General features: G+C 52.2%; 2 protein-coding genes across 10 annotated transcripts in view; one reads left to right on the top strand and one right to left on the bottom strand.

Moving 5' to 3' along the window:
- Positions 1-8994, bottom strand: part of cep290 (centrosomal protein 290) — a 158007-nt gene extending 149013 nt beyond the window's left edge. For all 9 annotated transcript variants that reach the window (XM_070900076.1, XM_070900077.1, XM_070900079.1 and 6 more), the window contains exon 1: positions 8906-8994. The gene's annotated coding sequence lies outside the window, so the exon portion shown is untranslated. The remainder of the gene's footprint in view (positions 1-8905) is intronic.
- A 6968-nt stretch (positions 8995-15962) lies between these two features.
- The window catches only part of tmtc3 (transmembrane O-mannosyltransferase targeting cadherins 3), an 86406-nt gene continuing 83236 nt past the window's right edge, over positions 15963-19132 (top strand). The window contains 1 exon segment of the mRNA XM_070900075.1: positions 15963-16047. The gene's annotated coding sequence lies outside the window, so the exon portion shown is untranslated.

Genomic DNA, 19132 nt, shown 5'->3' with positions numbered 1-19132 from the left:
GTCCTTGCAGGACACCATTAGGCAACCACTATAAAAAGGGCAGACGGGTGCAGTTATTATCAGAGTTCCCGCTAAGCTGCATGGGTACGCGGCCGCTCAGGTTTCTTGTGGGTGCCACACCACGCATTGCAAGCCGCGCACTCGCACAGTCCCGCAGGTTCGAGCTCCAGCCCGCTCTTCCAATCGCGTCCCACAGGCTCCAATTCTTCAGACCCGCAGGAGCCGGCTTCAGCGTGCAGGAAGGTGACTGTGGTTGTTGGAGTTGGAGGCCACTCAGCTCAGCCCCAGGACATTGCCCTGAGGAACTCCTGAAGCGATGTCCTAGGCCCAACCATCTTCAGCTGCTTCATCAATGACCTTCCTTCCATCAGAAGTGGGGATGTTCGCTGATGATTGCACAGTGTACAGTTCCACTCACAGCGCCTCAGATAATGGAGCAGTCCATGCCCGCATGCAGCAAGACCTGGACAACATTCAGGCTTGGACTGATAAGTGGCAAGTAACATTCGCACCACACAAATGACAGGCAATGATTGTCTCCAACAAACGAGAATTTAACCACCGCCCCCATGAGGCATTACTGTTGTGTATCTGTAAAGCATGCACTCCCATGTTCCGCCACCGGGGAGTGCATCCCCTGCAGTCCCAAAGGACTCCAGCATCACTTGGGAGCACTGTACATAAGCCGGCCCCCAAGGCCTGTTACTCACTCTGGATTGGCTTGATAAAGACTGAGGTCACTGTTACTTTAACCTCCCTGTGTGCGGTCTAATCTGTGTCAGGAACACAACAACTGGCGACGAGTACACAAATCCAACGCAAAGATGCAGCAAACTGTGGGCATCCTGGAAAAGTTCTCGGAGGGTGAGGACTGGGAAGCCTATGTCAAACGGTTAGACCAGTACTTTGTAGCCAACGAGCTGGATGGAGAAGGAAGCGCTGCAAAAAGGAGAGCGGTCCTCCTCACGGTCTGCGGGGCACCGACCTACAGCCTCATGAAGAATCTTCTGGCTCCGGTGAAACCCACAGATAAGTCGTATGAGGAGCTGTGTACACTGCTTCGAGAGCATCTTAACCTGAGGGAGAGCATACTGATGGTGAGGTATCAGTTCTATACGTACCAGCGATCTGAAGGTCAGGAAGTGACGAGCTACGTTGCTGAGCTAAGGTGACTTGCAGGACAATGTGAGTTTGATGGCTACCTGGAGCAAATGCTCAGAGACTTTTTTTGCACTGGGCATTGGCCACGAGACCATCCTACAAAAACTTTTGACTGTAGAGACACCGACCCTCTGTAAGGCCCTCAGTTTATGTCCACCAGTGATAACACCAAACAAATCTCTCAGCACACAAGTGCTAGCAATATTCATAAATTAACTGGAACAGTGTTTGCGAGCAGAAATGTACATGGCAGAAACCACAAGTCTGCAACTGTCAGCAGGCCTCAGGTGACCCAGATGACTCAGAGTCCGCAACAAAGGATGAATGCAATGCAATTCACACCTTGTTGGCGTTGTGGAGGCGTCCATTCAGCCTATTTAGGCCACTTCAAAGGGTATGTTTGCAAGAGCTGTGGAACAATGGGGCACCTCCAACGAGCTTGTAGACGAGCTGCAAGCTCTGCAAAACCTGCTAACCACCACGTGGCAGAGGAAGATCGGTCCATGGTGGATCAAAGCAATTTCGAGCCTCAGAGAGGAGGCAGATGCTGAAGTACACGGGGTGCACACATTTTCGACGAAATGTCCACCTATAATGCTAAACGTAAAACTGAATGGCTTACCCGTAGCCATGGAACTGGACACTGGCGCTAGCCAATCCATCATGAGTAAATAAAAAGATGTTTGAGAGACTGTGGTGCAACAAGGCACTCAGACCAGCCCTGAGCCCCATCCACACGAAACTGAGAACGTACACCAAAGAGCTTATCACTGTCCTGGGCAGCGCCATGGTCAAGATCACCTACGAGGGCAGGTGCACGAACTGTCACTCTGGATTGTCCCGGGCGATGGCCCCATACTGCTTGGAAGGAGCTGGCTGGGCAAAATCCGCTGGAACTGGGATGGCATCCGAGTGCGATCACATGTCGATGAGGCCTCATGTACCCAGGTTCTGAACAAATTTCCTTCCCTTTTTGAGCCAGGCATTGGAAACTTTTCCGGGGCGAAGGTGCGGATCCACTTGGTCCCAGAGGCACGACCCATTCATCACAAGGCGCGAGCGGTACCTCACATGATGAGGGAGAGAGTGGAAATCGAGCTGGACAGGCTGCAACGCGTGGGCATCATCTCCCCAGTGGAATTCAGTGAGTGGGCCAGCCCGATTGTTCCAGTACTAAAAAGCGATGGCACGGTCAGGATTTGCGGCAATTATAAAGTAGTATTAATCGTTTTTCGCTACAGGACCAATACCCGCTACCTAAGGCAGACGACCTATTTGCGACGCTGGCAGGAAGCAAGATGTTCACCAAGCTTGACCTGACTTCTGCCTACATGACACAGGAGCTGGAGGAGTCTTCGAAGGGCCTCACCTGCATCAACACGCACAAGGCTACAACAGATGCCCTTTTGGAATTCGGTCGGCTGCAGCGATCTTCCAGAGAAACATGGAGAGCCTACTCAAGTCGGTACCACGCACGGTGGCTTTTCAGTACGACATATTGGTCACGGGTCGGGACACCGTCGAGCACCTACAAAACCTGGAGGAGGTCCTCCAGCGACTGGATCGCGTAGGGCTGCGGCTGAAGAGGTCGAAATGCGTCTTCATGGCAACAGAAGTAGAGTTTTTTGGGAGAAAGATCGCGGCGGACGGCATTCGGCCCACAGACGCCAAGACAGAAGCTATCAGGAACGCGCCCAGGCCACAGAACGTCATGGAGCTGCAGTCGTTCCTAGGACTCCTCAACTATTTTGGTAACTTCCTACCGGGCTTAAGTACCCACTTAGAGCCCCTACATATGTTATTGCGTAAAAGGTGAGAACTGGGTATGAGGAAAAAAACAAGTAATTGCTTTTGAGAAAGCCAGAAACATTTTATGCTCCAACAAGCTGCTTGTATTGTATAACCCGTGTAAAAGACTCGTACTAGCATGTGATGCTAGCATGTCGTACGGAGTGGGGTGTGTATTACAAACTAACGTTGCAGGGAAGTTGCAAGCTGTCGCCTATGCTTCCAGGAGCTTGTCTAAGGCCGAGAGGGCCGACAGCATGATTGAGAAAGAGGCATTAGCGTGTGTGTTCGGGATAAAGAAAATGCATCAGTAACTGTTTGGCCTCAAATGTGAGCTGGAAACCGATCACAAGCCTCTCACATCCCTGTTCGATGAAAACAAGGGGATAAGTACTAATGCCTCAGCCCGCATACAAAAGTGGGCACTCGCGCTATCAGCGTATAACTATACCATCCGCCACAGGCCAGGCACCGAGAACTGTGCGGATGCTCTCAGTCGGCTACCATTGCTCACCATGGGGGTGGAAATGGCGCAGCCTGCAAACTTGTTGATGGTGGCGCAGCCCACAGACATGTTGATGGTCATGGAAGCATTTGAAAATGATAAATCACCTGTCACGGCCCGCCAGATTAAAACTTGGACCAGCCAAGATCCTCTGCTGTCCCTAGTAAAAAAAACTGTGTACTGCATGGGAGCTGGGCCAGCAGCCCCATTGAAATGCAAGAGCTAATCAAGCCGTTCCAGCGGCGAAAGGACGAGCTGTCCATTCAGGTAGACTGCCTATTGTGGGGTAACCGCGCAGTACTACCCAAAAAGGGCAGGGAGACGTTCATCTCGGATCTCCGCAGCACACACCTGGGTATAGTAATGATGAAAGCGATAGCCAGATCCCACGTGTGGTGGCAGGGTATCAACTCTGACTTAGAGTCCTGTGTACGGCAATGCCATGTGTGAGCTCAGTTGAGCAACGCGCCCAGAGAGGCACCACTAAGTTTGTGGTCCTGGCCCTCCAGACCATGATCGAGGATCCATGTTGACTATGCGGGCCCGTTTCTCGGTAAAATGTTCCTGGTGGTGGTGGATGCTTTTTCAAAATGGATTGAATGTGAAATGATGTCGGGAAGCACCGCCACCACCACCATTGAAAGCCTGAGGGCCATGTTTGCCACCCATGGCGTGCCGGACATACTGGTCAGTGACAACGAGCCATGTTTCACCAGTGCCGAATTTAAAGAATTCATGACCCGAAATGGGACAAACATGTCACCTCGGCCCCGTTTAAACCAGCCTCCAATGGGCAGCAGAGTGGGCAGTACAAACAATCAAACAGAGCCTCAAACTAGTCACAGAAGGCTCACTCCAAACCCGCCTGTCCCGAGTACTGCTCAGCTACCGCACGAGACCCCACTCGCTTACATGGGTGCCCCCGGCTGAGCTACTCATGAAAAGAACACTTAAAACCAGACTCTCGCTGGTTCATCCCAACCTGCATGATCAGGTAGAGAGCAGGCGGCAGCAACAAAATGTAAACGATAGTCGCGCCACTGTGTCATGGGAAATTGATCTGAATGACCGTGTGTATGTGCTAAACTGTGGACATGGTCCCAAGTGGATCGTGGGCACGGTGATAGCTAAAGAAGGGAATAGGGTGTTTGTAGTCAAACTAGACAATGGACAAATTTGCAGAAAGCACCTGGACCAAACGAGGCTGCGGTTCACAGACTGCCCTGAACAACCCACAGCAGACACCACCTTTTTCGAGCCCACAACACACACCCAAAGGATCAACACCACACCGGATCAGGAAATCGAACCCATCACGCCCAACAGCCCAGCAAGGCCAGGCTCACCCAGCAGCCCTGCAGGGCCAACAACACGCCAGCCCAGCGAGGGAACAGCCAACACACCAGAACAGACATTTGTACCGAGGCGGTCCACCAGGGAAAGAAAGGCTCCCGACCGCCTCACCTTGTAAATAGTTTTCACTTTGACTTTGGGGGGGGGGGGGGGGGGAAGAGTGATGTTGTGTATCTGTAAAGCATGCACTCCCATGTTCCGCCACCAGGGAACACATCTCCTGAAATCCCAAGGGATCCCAGCATCCCTTGGGAGCACTGTACATAAGCCGGCTCTTAAGGCCTGTTACTCACTCTGGAGTGTCTTGATAAAGACTGAGGTCACTGTTACTTTAACCTCCCTGTGTGCAGTCTCATCTGTGTTAGGAACACAACATTGTATAATTCCCCACCAACATCCTGGGTTTACCACTGACCAGAAACTTAATTGGACTAGCCACATAAATACTGTGGCAACAAGAGATCAGAATATTCTGCAGCGAGTGTCTCACCTCCTGACTCCCTGAAGCCTTTCCACCATCTACAAGGCACAAGTCAGGAGTGTGAGGGAATACTCTCCACTTGCCTGGATGAGTGCAGCTCCAACAACACTCAAGAAGCTCGACACCATCCAGGACAAAGCAGCCACTTGATCGGCCCCCCATCCACCACCTTCAACATTCACTCCCTGCACCACCGGCGCACCGTGGCTGCAGTGTGTACCATCTACAAGATGCAATGCAGCAACTCGCCAAGGCTTCTTCAGCAGCATCTCCCAAACCCGTGACCTCTGCCACCTAGAAGGACAAGGGCAGCAGGCGCATGGGAACACCATCACCTCCAAGTTCCCCTCTAAGTGAAACACCATCCTGTCTTGGAATTATATCGGCCGTTCCTTCATCGTTGCTGGGTCAAAATCCTGGAACTCCCGCCCCAACAGCACTGTGGGAGCACCTTCACCACGCGGACTGCAGCGGTTCAAGGCAACGGCTCACCACCACCTTCTCAAGGGCAATTAGGGATTTGCCAGCGACGCACACATCCCATGAACGAATATTTTTTTTAAAAAGACCCAAATCATAGTAGCTTAATAGCCGTGACTAGTTAATGGTTGTTCATCAAAAGGACAGGAAAGGTGTTCACAAGCAGAAAACTCCCAGCAGAAATTTACGAAGCGCAATCAGCCGCGCAATCAGCAACTATTGTCATTACCTTTTAATTTCCAGCATATTACTTCATCACCTTTGCATAACAGCAACAACTTGCCATTATATAGCGCCTTTAACATCCCAAGCCACTTCACAGGGGTGATTATCAAACTAAATTTGACACCGAGAACATAAGAAGCGATTAGAACAAGGCGTCAAAGGGACAAGTTTGGATGAGCCCCTCACTGAAGAGCCCAGTACAGAGAGAGCAATGTTCCTCCAATTTTATTTTGGCCTGTGCGGCTCCTTTAATGGGCAGCGCGAGCCATTGAAAATTTCACGCATGCATGTTTTTTTTAAACTTAAAAGCAGTCTCACCAACTATGCGGTACCTTGAGAGGGCCAGCCAGCTTAAAAGGGAACATCTAGGAGAGAGGCAGAGATGTTTAGGGAGGCAATTCCAGAACTTAGCCTAGGCAGCTGAAGGTATGGCCACCAATGGTGGAGCGAAGAAAAATTGGGCATGCAGCAAAATTGGAGGAGCGCAAAGATTGTAGGGCTGGGGGCAGATTATAGAGCTACGGAGACCATGGAAGGATTTGAATACAAAGAAGAGAATGTAAAGATCGAGTCGGTGCTAGACCAGGAACCAATGCAAGTCATAGAAACATAGAAAAATAGGTGCAGGAGTAGGCCATTCGGCCCTTCGAGTCTGCATCACCATTCAATCTGATCATGGCTGATCGTGCAACTTCAGTACCCCATTCCTGCTTTCTCTCCATACCCCTTGATCCCTTTAGCCGTAAGGGCTACATCTAACTCCCTTTTGAATATATCTGACGAACTGGCCTCAACAACTTTCTGTGGTAGAGAATTCCACAGGTTCATAATTCTCTGAGTGAAGAAGTTTCTCCTCATCTCGGTCCTAAATGGCTTACCCCTTATCCTTAGACTATGACCCCTGGTTCTGGACTTCCCCAACATCGGGAACATTCTTCCTGCATCTAACCTGTCCAATCACATCAGAATTTTATATGTTTCTATGAGATCCCCTCTCATTCTTCTAAATTCCAGTGAATATAAGCCTAGTTGATCCAGTCTTTCTTCATATGTCAGTCCTGCCATCCCAGAAATCAGTCTGGTGAACCTTCGCTGCATTCCCTCAATAGCAAGAATGTCCTTCCTCAGATTAGGAGACCAAAAATGTACACAATATTGAAGGTGTGGCCTCACCAAGGCCCTGTACAACTGCAGTAAGACCTCCCTGCTCCTATACTCAAATCCTCTCGCCATGAAGGCCAACATGCCATTTGCCTTCTCCACCACCTGCTGTACCTGCATGCCAACCTTCAATAACTGATGTACCATGACACCCAGGTCTTGTTGCACCTCCCCTTTTCCTAATCTGTCACCATTCAGATAATATTCTGCCTTCCTGTTTTTGCCACCAAAGTGGATAACCTCACATTTATCTACATTATACTGCATCTGCCATGCATTTGCCCACTCACCTAACCTGTCCAAGTCACCCTTCAGCCTCTGAGCATCCTCCTCACAGCTCACACTGCCACCCAGCTTAGTGTCATCTGCAAGCTTGGAGATATTACATTCAATTCCTTCACCTAAATCATTCATGTATATTGTAAATAGCTGGGGTCCCAGCACTGAACCTTGTGGTACCCCACTAGTCACTGCCTGCCATTCTGAAAAGGACCTGTTTATTCCTACTCTTTGCTTCCTGTCTGCCAACCAGTTCTCTATCCACATCAATACATTATCCCCAGTACCATATGCTTTAATTTTGCACACTAATCTCTTCTGTGGGACCTTGTCAAAAGTTTTTTGAAAGTCCAAATACACCACCCACATTCACTGGTTCTCCCTTGTCCACTCTACTAGTTACATCCTCAAAAAATTCTAGAAAATTTGTCAGCGAGCACAGGGGTGATGGATGAACGGGATTTGGTGCAAGTTAGGTTAGGTAGTAGGATTTTGGATGAGTTCACGTTTATGGAGGATGCAAGGTCAGACAGGAGAGCATATGGCGATTTAAAATTGCCCTATATGATATGGATAGACTTCGGAGACTAGAAAGGTGAAACAGGGACTTCGATTCGGTCAGTTTCAGTTTACGTTAAAATTACAAAGAAGATTTAGTGTTGTCACTGAATGAACTGAAGCAACTGGGCGCGATGATTCTGATTCGCGGCAAGACTCGTGCGGTAAACTCCAATTAGATACAGGAGGATATGGAGCAAGTTATCGACAGTGAGGTCAGCGAGCTAGGCTGCGAAATATACGGTGTGTGTCGCCGTTGCAGGAAAATCTGGGCCAATGGCACAGAATGAAGCTTCACCATACGCTGCACTACGCAAGACTGGAGCCACCCAAAGTGATAAATAGACTTTGAAATGATTTCTAAGAATTACTTTTAGGGTGCAGTTACTATATTTGTCATATTGGCACAGGCAAAACAATGCATTTTTGGTGTGGCCAAAATCACTTGGTTTGTGTGTTAGAGCTTGATGCTCGACTTATAATCAGTAAAACGCGAAGTACAATTCCGAGCAAGGATCTGCACCCAAAAGGTTAACCTAGATTTTATTTTTTCTCTTGCTGGCAGACTTAGTGTGTATCTCCAGCATTTCTGTCTTTAAATTTAGATTTAGATTTCCTACTTTACTTTTGATTTATTAATAAGTGCCTCTATCAAGGAAGCTTTCTCTTGTCTCTGTTACAGACACAACGGTCCCTCATATTAAAAGTGACCACATTTAGACAAAAGGCCATGGCACCGCCACTTGCAGATGTGAGCACAGGCAGTAACAGCCACTCACACACCTCACTCCCAGGCCCCGGCCCCGGCCCACCGCCCAGGCCCCGACCCACCGCCAGCTCCAGCTCCAGCTCCAGCTCCACACCCCGGGCCCAGCCCCAGCCCGCGGAGCTTCAACAAAAACAGACTCCATTACCTGGCGGCCCGGCGCAGCCCTGCCTGGAGACGCGGCCCGTTGGCAAGGCGCTGCTAGGCGACCGCTCCAGCCCTTTACGGCAGCCGGCGATCCGCTTTACGGCACACCTCGCCACTCTCGCGAGATTCAGAGCCAGGGGGTGGACAGAGGGCCGAGTGACAGAGCCCGGGGCCCAGAGACAGAGCCAGGGGTGGACAGAGGGCCCAGTGACAGAGGGCCCAGAGACAGAGCCAGGGGTGGACAGAGGGCCCAGAGACAGAGCCAGGGGTGGACAGAGGGCCAAATGACAGAGCCAGGGGTGGACAGAGGGCCGAGTGACAGAGCCAGGGGTGGACAGAAGGTCCAGAGACCGAGCCGGGGCCCAGAGACAAAGCCAGGGGTGGACAGAGGGCCCACAGACAGAGCCAGGGGTGGACAGAGAGCCCAGAGACAGAGCCGGGGCCCAGAGACAGAGCTAGGGGTGGACAGAAGGTCCAGAGACCGAGCCGGGGCCCAGAGACAGAGCTAGGGGTGGATAGACGACGCAGAGACAGAGCCAGGGGTGGACAGAAGGTCCAGAGACCGAGCCGGGGCCCAGAGACAAAGCCAGGGGTGGACAGAGGGCCCACAGACAGAGCCAGGGGTGGACAGAGAGCCCAGAGACAGAGCCGGGGCCCAGAGACAGAGCTAGGGGTGGACAGAGGACCCAGAGACAGAGCCAGGGGTGGACAGAGGGCCCAGAGACAGAGCCGGGGCCCAGAGTCAGAGCTAGGGGCCCAGTGACAGAGGGCCCAGTGACAGAGCCGGGGGTGGACAGAGGGCCCAGTGACAGAGCCAGGGGTGGACAGAGGGCCCAGTGACAGAGCCAGGGGTGGACAGAGGGCCGAGTGACAGAGCCAGGGGTGGACAGAGGGCCCAGTGACAGAGCCAGGGGTGGACAGAGGGCCCAGTGACAGAGCCAGGGGTGGACAGAGGGCCCAGTGACAGAGCCAGGGGTGGACAAAGGGCCCAGTGACAGAGCCAGGGGTGGACAGAGGGCCCAGTGACAGAGCCAGGGCCCAGTGACAGAGGGCCTAGAGACAGAGCCAGGGGTGGACAGAGGGCCCAGTGACAGAGCCGGGGCCCAGAGCCAGGGATGGACAGAGGGCCCAATGACAGAGCCAGGGGTGGACAGAGGGCCGAGTGACAGAGCCAGGGGTGGACAGAGGGCCCAGTGACAAAGCCAGGGGTGGACAGAGGGCCAAGTGACAGAGCCAGGGGTGGACAGAGGGCCCAGTGACAGAGCCAGGGGTGGGCAGAAGGCCCAGAGACAGAGCTAGGAGTGGACAGAGGACCCAGAGACAGAGCCAGGGGTGGAAAGAGGGCCCAGAGATAGAGCCGGGGCCCAGAGACAGAGCTAGGGGTGGATAGACGACGCAGAGACAGAGCCAGGGGTGGACAGAGGGCCCAGTGACAGAGCCAGGGGTGGACAGAAGGTCCAGAGACCGAGCCGGGGCCCAGAGACAGAGCCAGGGGTGGACAGAGGGCCCAGAGACAGAGCCAGGGGTGGACAGAGGGCCCAGAGACAGAGCCGGGGCCCAGAGACAGAGCTAGGGGTGGACAGAGGACCCAGAGACAGAGCCAGGGGTGGACAGAGGGCCCAGAGACAGAGCCGGGGCCCAGAGTCAGAGCTAGGGGCCCAGTGACAGAGGGCCCAGAGACAGAGCTAGGGGGTGGACAGAGGGCCCAGTGACAGAGCCGGGGGTGGACAGAGGGCGCAGTGACAGAGCCAGGGGTGGACAGAGGGCCCAGTGACAGAGCCAGGGGTGGACAGAGGGCCCAGTGACAGAGGGCCCAGAGACAGAGCCGGGGGTGGACAGAAGGCCCAGTGACAGAGCCAGGGATGGACAGAAGGCCCAGAGCCAGGGGTGGACAGAGGGCCAAATGACAGAGAGCCCAGAGACAGAGCCAGGGGTGGACAGAAGGCCCAGTGACAGAGTCAGGGGTGGACAGAGGGCCCAGTGACAGAGCCAGGGGTGGACAGAAGGCCCAGTGACAGAGCCAGGGGTGGACAGAGGGCCCAGAGACAGAGCTAGTGGTGGACAGAGGACCCAGAGACAGAGCCAGGGGTGGACAGAGGGCCCAGAGACAGAGCCGGGGCCCAGAGACAGAGCTAGGGGCCCAGTGACAGAGGGCCCAGAGGCAGAGCCGGGACCCAGAGACAGAGCTAGGGGTGGACAGAGGGCCCAGAGACAGAGCCAGGGGTGGACAGAGGGCCCAGAGACAGAGCCGGAGCCCAGAGATAGAGCTAGGGGTGGACAGAGGACCCAGAGCCAGGGGTGGACAGAGGGCCCAGAGACAGAGCCGGGGGTGGACAGAGGGCCCAGAGACAGAGCCGGGGGTGGACAGAGGGCCCAGAGACAGAGCCGGGGGTGGACAGAGGGCCCAGAGACAGAGCCAGGGCCCAGTGACAGAGCTAGGGGTGGACAAAGGGCCCAGAGACAAAGCCAGGGGTGGACAGAGGGCCCAGAGACAGAGCCGGGGGTGGACAGAGGGCCCAGAGACAGAGCCAGGGCCCAGTGACAGAGCTAGGGGTGGACAGAGGGCCTAGAGACAGAGCCAGAGGTGGACAGAGGGCCCAGAGACAGAGCCAGGGCGCAGTGACAGAGCTGGGGGTGGACAGAAGGCCCAGAGCCAGGGGTGGACAGAGGGCCAAGTGACAGAGGCAGAGGTGTACAGGGGTCAGAGTGCTGTGGAGGCTCAGTCGTTGAGTATATTCAAGACAGAGAAAGATAGAATTTTGGATATTAAGGGAACCAAGGTTACTAAGCGGACAGTGCAGGAAAGTGGAGTTGAGGTAGAAGATCAGCCATGATTTTATTGAATGACGGAGCAGGCTCGAGGGGCCGAATGGCCTACTCCTGCTCCTAATTCTCGGCTGTCTCGGCCCTAAACTCTGGAATTCCCTCCTTAAACCTCTCCATCTCTCTTTAAGACGCTGCTGAAAACCTACCTCTTTGATCACCTATTCTATCATCTATTCAGCTCTGAAAATTCTGTCTGAAAACGCTATTGTGAAGCACCTTGGGTCGTTGTAGTACATTAAAGGCGCGATATAAATACAAGTTGTTGTTGAATTAAAATGTTCCTAGGGTTCTGCAAGAACAAGACAACCAAATTAAGATCCTGCTGGAACAAATAGCACAATGCACCGATGAAATGGATAGTAACGTATAAGTCATCGAAGACTTGTTGAAACATGCGGAGTGGTATTGAACCTTTCTTCATTTTGCTTTTAGCTGTGTAGCTACAGTTCCTTCAGTGCCTCCTAATAAATCCAGTAATGAAAGATACTACTACCCAGGCTGTCGTATCCTAATCAGTCTTTCATAAGAACATAGGAATTAGGAGCAGGAGTCGGCCATTCGGCCATTCGGCCCCTCGAACCTGCTCCGCCATTCAATGAGATCATGGCTGATCATCGACCTCAACTCCACTTTCCTGCACTATCCCCACATCCCTTGATTCTCTCAATATCCAAAAATCTATCGATCTCTGTCTTGAATATACTCAACGACTGAGCAACCACAGCCCTCTGGGGCAGAGAATTCTAAAGATTCACCACTTTCTGAGTGAAGAAGTTTCTCCTCATCTCAGTCCTAAATGGCCGACCCCTTATTCTGAGACTGTGACCCCTGGTTCTAGACTCCCCAGCCCGGGGGAAACATCCTCCCTGCATCTACCCTGTCAAACCCTGTAAGAATTTTGAATGTTTCAATGAGATCACCTCTCATTCTTCTAAACGCCAGAGAATATCGGCCCAGTCTGCTCAATCTCTCTTCATAGGACAATCCCCCCATCCCAGGAATCAGTCTGGTGAACCTTCATTGCACTCCCTCAATGGCAAGTATATCCTTCAACCTTCAACATTCAACATAAAATAACAAAATGATCAATTACTTACAAACCACTTACACTTAGCAAATTAATTCAACACCTATTACAAAAGCAAAATACTGCGGATGCTGGAATCTGAAATAAAAACAGAAAATGCTGGAAATCTCAGCGGGTCAGGCAGCATCTGTGGAGAGAGAAACAGAGTCACCGTTTCAGGTCGATGACCCTTCGTCAGAACTGGTGAATGTTCGCAAAGAACGGATTCTTAAAAAGGGCGAGGAGGAAAAAGAATGAAGGGGAAGGTCTGATAGGGTGGAAGGCAGGAGAGATTAGAGAGCCAAAAGGGATGATGGGCTGAATTGAAATGGTAATGGCAGGAGTTAGAAAAAGGTTAGTCTCGATAGGGTGTGAACGGTGGCACAATTGAGGAACAGTGGAGGACTTTTAAGGAGCTCTTTCATCGTGCTCAACAAAAATATATTCCAGTGAAAAAGAAGGGCGGTAAGAGAAGGGATAACCAGCCGTGGATAACCAAGGAAATAAAGGAGAGCATCAAATTAAAAACCAATGCGTATAAGGTGGCCAAGGTTAATGGGAAACGAAAAGATTGGGAAAATTTGAAACGACAGCAAAGAATGACGAAGAAAGCAATAAAGAAAGGAAAGATAGATTACGAAAGTAAACTTGCGCAAAACATAAAAACAGATAGTAAAAGCTTTTACCGATATATAAAATGGAAAAGAGTGACTAAAGTAAATGTTGGTCCCTTAGAAGATGAGAAGGGGGATTTAATAATGGGAAATGTGGAAATGGCTGAGACCGTAAACAATTATTTTGCTTCGGTCTTCACAGTGGAAGACACAAAAACCATGCCAAAAATTGCTGGTCACGGGAATATGGGAAGGGAGGACCTTGAGATAATCACTATCACTAGGGGGGTAGTGCTGGACAGGCTAATGGGACTCAAGGTAGACAAGTCCCCTGGTCCTGATGAAATGCATCCCAGGGTATTAAAAGAGATGGCGGAAGTTATAGCAGATGCATTCGTTATAATCTACCAAAATTCTCCAGACTCTGGGAGGTACTAGCAGATTGGAAAGCAGCTAATGTAATGCCTCTGTTTAAAAAAGGGGGCAGACAAAAGGCAGGTAACTATAGGCCGGTTAGTTTAACATCTGTAGTGGGGAAATGCTTGAAGCTATCATTAAAGAAGAAATAGCGGGACATCTAGATAGGAATAGTGCAATCAAGCAGACGCAACATGGATTCATGAAGGGGAAATCATGTTTAACTAATTTACTGGAATTCTTTGAGGATATAACGAGCATAGTGGATAGAGGTGTACCGATGGATGTGGTGTATTTAGATTTCCAAAAGGCATTCGATAAGGTGCCACACAAAAGGTTACTGCAGAAGATAAAGGTACGCGGAGTCAGAGGAAATGTATTAGCATGGATAGAGAATTGGCTGGCTAACAGAAAGCAGAGAGTCGGGATAAATGGGTCCTTTTCGGGTTGGAAATCGGTGGTTAGTGGTGTGCCACAGGGATCGGTGCTGGGACCACAACTGTTTACAATATACATAGATGACCTGGAAGAGGGGACAGAGTGTAGTGTAACAAAATTTGCAGATGACACAAAGATTAGTGTGAAAGTGGGTTGTGTAGAGGACACAGAGAGGCTGCAAAGAGATTTAGATAGGTTAAGTGAATGGGCTAAGGTTTGGCAGATGGAATACAATGTTGGAAAGTGTGAGGTCATCCACCTTGGGGGAAAAAAAACAGTAAAAGGGAATATTATTTGAATGGGGAGAAATTACAACATGCTGAGGTGCAGAGGGACCTGGGGGTCCTTGTGCATGAAACTCTTTTAGAGTCTACCTGCAAAACATAAAACATTTATCCGTGCCACCCGACCTGGATGACACACCAGACATTTACAAGGCCCTTTTTTTTTTGGGGGGCACTAAAATCAAATTTTTTCCTTTTTCCAGTGCCCCCTATAAAAGGAGAGGGGCACACTAAAAGCACCGGCAATTAAAACAAATTAAACTTTAAAACGTAAAATCAAATTAAAATTTGGTTGCCGGGCGTGATGATGCACTCCAGTCCTTCCGGTGCCCACCTCTCGCGGAAGGCCGCGAGCGTACCGGTGGACACCGCGTGCTCCATCTCCAAGGACACCCTGGACCGGATGTAAGAGCGGAAGAGAGGCAGGCAGTCGGGTTGAACGACCCCCTCGACCGCCCGCTGCCTGGACCGGCTGATGGCACCCTTGGCCGTGCCCAGGAGCAGTCCTACGAGGAGGCCCTCGGACCTGCCCGCTCCCCTCCGCACAGGGTGCCCGAAGATCAGGAGAGTGGGACTGAAGTGCAGCCAGAATTTCAGGAGCGGCCCCTTCAAATAGTGGAACAGGGGCTGCAACCTCGTGCACTCGATAAAAACATGGAACACGGACTCCTCCAGACCGCAGAAATTGCAGGCGGCCTGGGAGTCAGTTTGCAGGTGCAGCAGGTAATCGGGAAGGCGAATGGAATGTTGGCCTTCATTGCGAGAGGGATGGAGTACAAAAGCAGGGAGGTCCTGCTGCAACTGTACAGAGTATTGGTGAGGCCACACCTGGAGTACTGCATGCAGTTTTGGTCACCTTACTTAAGGAAGGATATACTAGCTTTGGAGGGGGTACAGAGACGATTCACTCGGCTGATTCCGGAGATGAGGGGGGGATTACCTTTTGATGATTCAGGTGGCAGGTGGCTGTCTGCTGCTCCTATTGCTTATGTTCTCCCTAACAGCACTGTGGGGGCACCTTCACCACACGGACTGCAGCGGTTCAAGAAGGCGGCTCACCACCACCTTCTCAAGGGGCAATTAGGGATGGGCAATAAATGCCGGCCTTGCCAGCAACGCCCACATCCCAGGTACGAATAAAAAATGTTGTCGTATCTTTCCTTGTTATATATACTGGCCTGCCTGCTGTGCATTTCTAAGCATTTTCTGTTTTTAATTTTAGAGTGGCAGGGCTTTCATTTAAAACAATTCTTTCCCTTTCTGTATTTATTTCCAATTTGCAGCGTTTGTTTCTGAGTGTTGAGCCTTTGTGTGGCCCAGGGCAGGGGGCGGACCGCCCGCAGCCGCTGCTGCTGCTGCCCGGACCCAGTGGGCGGACGGACCGGAAGTGAGGCGCGGGCAGGGACATGGCGCTGGGGCCGGCTGCAGCTCGGGATTAGCGCACGGCGGGGCCGCAGCCGGAGCCGGGGCCTGTGCCGCCCGAGGGAGCGCCGCCGAGGTAAAGGGGAGAGCCGGGAGGTGGTGGGAGGGGAGAGCGGACCTGGAGCTCGGCGGCAGAGAGGGGGGGGGCGAATGAGATGGGGGCAAAGGCAGAGAGGGGGGGGGGAGGAGAGACTGGGGGGGGGGGGGAGACGAGGGGGAGGGGGGAGAGACTGGGGGGAGGGGGCGGCGGGGGGAGAGACTGGGGGGAGGGGGCGGCGGGGGGAGACGAGGGGGAGGGGGGAGAGACTGGGGGGAGGGGGCGGCGGGGGGAGAGACTGGGGGGAGGGGGCGGCGGGGGGAGAGACTGGGGGGAGGGGGCGGCGGGAGGAGAGACTGGGAGGAGGGGGCGGCGGGGGGAGAGACTGGGGGGAGGGGGGAGAGACGGGGAGAGACTGGGGGGAGGGGGGAGACGAGGGGGCGGAGGGGGGAGAGACTGGGGGAGGGGGCGGCGGGGGGAGAGACTGGGGGGAGGGGGCGGCGGGGGGAGACGAGGGGGAGGGGGCGGAGGGGAGAGAGACTGGGGGGAGGGGGCGGCGGGGGGAGAGACTGGGGGGAGGGGGCGCCGGGGGGAGAGACTGGGGGGAGGGGGCGGCGGGGGGAGAGACTGGGGGGAGGGGGCGCCGGGGGGAGAGACTGGGGGGAGGGGGCGCCGGGGGGAGAGACTGGGGGGAGGGGGCGCCGGGGGGAGAGACTGGGTAAACTGGCGGGGAGGCAGGGGGAGACTGGAGCATGAGATGTGCAGAAATTGAAAAGGCAGAAGCGGGAAGACCTTGGACTTGGTGCAAGTTTGACACTGATCTGCAATAGTCTTCCTGATACGGTGCTTTATTTTGCAAGCGACCTGTTTTAGCAGGACTTTGGGAGGGAGAAATACACCAGCTGTTTGTGTTACATTAGCAGAAACTGGCCCCAAGCTGAACATAAATCTGCGTAAGGTATTATCAGTTGTGTGATTTGCATTTCTGCGTACTCTACAACTGGTTTTATCGAATTGCCAAGTGCTGATGGGATGAGAGTTCAGGAAGCAGTGGGCGTAACGTGTGTAGACAAGAAAAGCAGATGTGTAAGCCTTTATGGAACAGTTGAGCTTATTGCAGCATTTTTCAGGCTGAGACGAAGGATGTTTGCGTTGTTTCCACACCTTGTTTGTTGTGGCTATGTACAACAACTGACCGTTCAAGTGTTTCACAGTTGGATTTTCTGGCCCTGTGTAGTTTGCTTCTGGTTTCCATCACATGTAGTCTGGGGGAACCTAACGAGCCACAAGTCAGATTCTACTCCAGAAAATATGGTGAAAAACTGACATCTGTATTTCTGAGGATACATTTATTTACAAGGGCTCAGTAGGCAGCACTCTTGCCTCAGTGTCAGAAGGTTGTGGGTACAAGTCCCACTCCAGAGACTTGAACACAAAAATCCAGACTGACACTCCAGTGCAGTGCTATCGGAGGTGCCGTCTTTCGGATGAGATACTAAACCGAGTCCCCGTCTGCCCTTTCGGGTGGATGTTAAAGCTCCTATGGCAATATTTTGAAGACGAGCAGGGTAGTATTATCCCTTGGTGTCCTGGCCAACATTTATTCATTACCGATCATCACTTGGATCTTCCTATGTGTAAACTGGTTACCGTGTTTCCTACATGACAACAGTGACGAGACTAAACTTAAAGAACTTCGTTGGCTGTAAAGTGATTTGTGATGTCCTGAGGTTATGCAAGTTGTCATATTACAAAGCATCGTTATAGAACACAACATCAGGATCCCGAAGAAGCAATTCAGGTGTCTCAGCCAATGTGGGGGCTCCCTACAACATGCCACAGATAAAATGTTTGAAGGTCAGTACCTCAAATCTGGCACCAAGGTTATGGTCTAAGGGGCATTAGTGATGCCTGCCCTCTTACATGGTTCAGAGACGTGGACTATATACAGCAGACACCTCAAAATGTTGGAGAAGTACCACCATCGCTGCCTCCGCAACATCCTGCAAATCCATTGGCAGGATAGATGCACCAAAGTCAGTGTTCTCGCTCGGGCCAACATCCCCAGCATCGAAGCACTGACCACGCTCGATCAGCTCCGTTGGGCGGGCCACATCGTCCACATGCCCGATACGAGACTCATAAAGCAAGCGCTCTACTCTCAGCTCTGTCATGGCAAGCGAGTCCCAGGTGGGCAGAGAAAACGTTTCAAAGACGCCCTCAAAGCCTCCTTGATAAAGTGCAACATCCCCACTGACACCTGGGAGTCCCTGGCCAAAGACCACCCAAAGTGGAGGAAGAGCATCCAGGAGGGCGCTGAGCACTGAGAGCATGTAGAAACCAAGCGGAAGGAGCGTGTGGCAAACCAGACTCCCCACCCACCCTTTCCCTCAACTACTATCTGCCCATCTGTGACAGACTGTCATTCCCGTATTGGACTGTACAGTCACCTGAGAACTCCCTTTTAGAGTGGAAGCAAGTCTTCCTCGACTCTGAGGTGCTGCCTATGATGATGATGATGAGAAACTCTCTCACTGCTGCATAACCTCACCTGATAGAGAGGCCTGCAGTTGAAGGAGGCAAAGCAGCAACAGTCCTCATCTGATGAGGAAAGCAGAAGGAGGGTCACCTGAATACCTTGCATCAACACCTTTACCGAGAGTGGTGAGAATGTGGAGCTCGCTGCCACAGGAAGTGGTTGAGGCGAATGGCAGAGATGTATTTAAGGTGAAGCTCGATAAACATATGAGGGGGAAAAAGCAACACTGTCCCAAGTTGCTTCACGGGAGCGTTATAAAACAAGATTTGACACCGAGCCACATGAGGTATTAGGGCAGATGACAAAAAGCTTGGTTGAAGAGGTGGGTTTTAAGGGGTGTCTTAAAGAAGGAAAAAGAAGCGGAGAAGTTTAGAGAGGGAATTTCAGAGCTTCCAGCCTTGGCAGCTGAAGGCACGGCCACCAATGGTGGAGCAATTAAAATCGGGGATGCTCAAGAGGCCGGAATTAGAGGAGCGCAGAGTTCTCAGGGTTGGAGGCGATTACAGACATAGGGAGGGGCGAGCCCGTGAAGGGATTTGAAAACGAGGATAAGAATTTTAAAATTGAGGTGTTGCTTAACCAGAA

The sequence above is a fragment of the Pristiophorus japonicus genome, chromosome 15 (assembly GCF_044704955.1).
Source record: "Pristiophorus japonicus isolate sPriJap1 chromosome 15, sPriJap1.hap1, whole genome shotgun sequence".
NCBI lineage: Eukaryota > Metazoa > Chordata > Chondrichthyes > Pristiophoridae > Pristiophorus > Pristiophorus japonicus.
The sequence above is the reverse complement of the archived record's forward strand: the minus strand, read 5'-3'. Positions and strand labels throughout refer to the sequence as shown.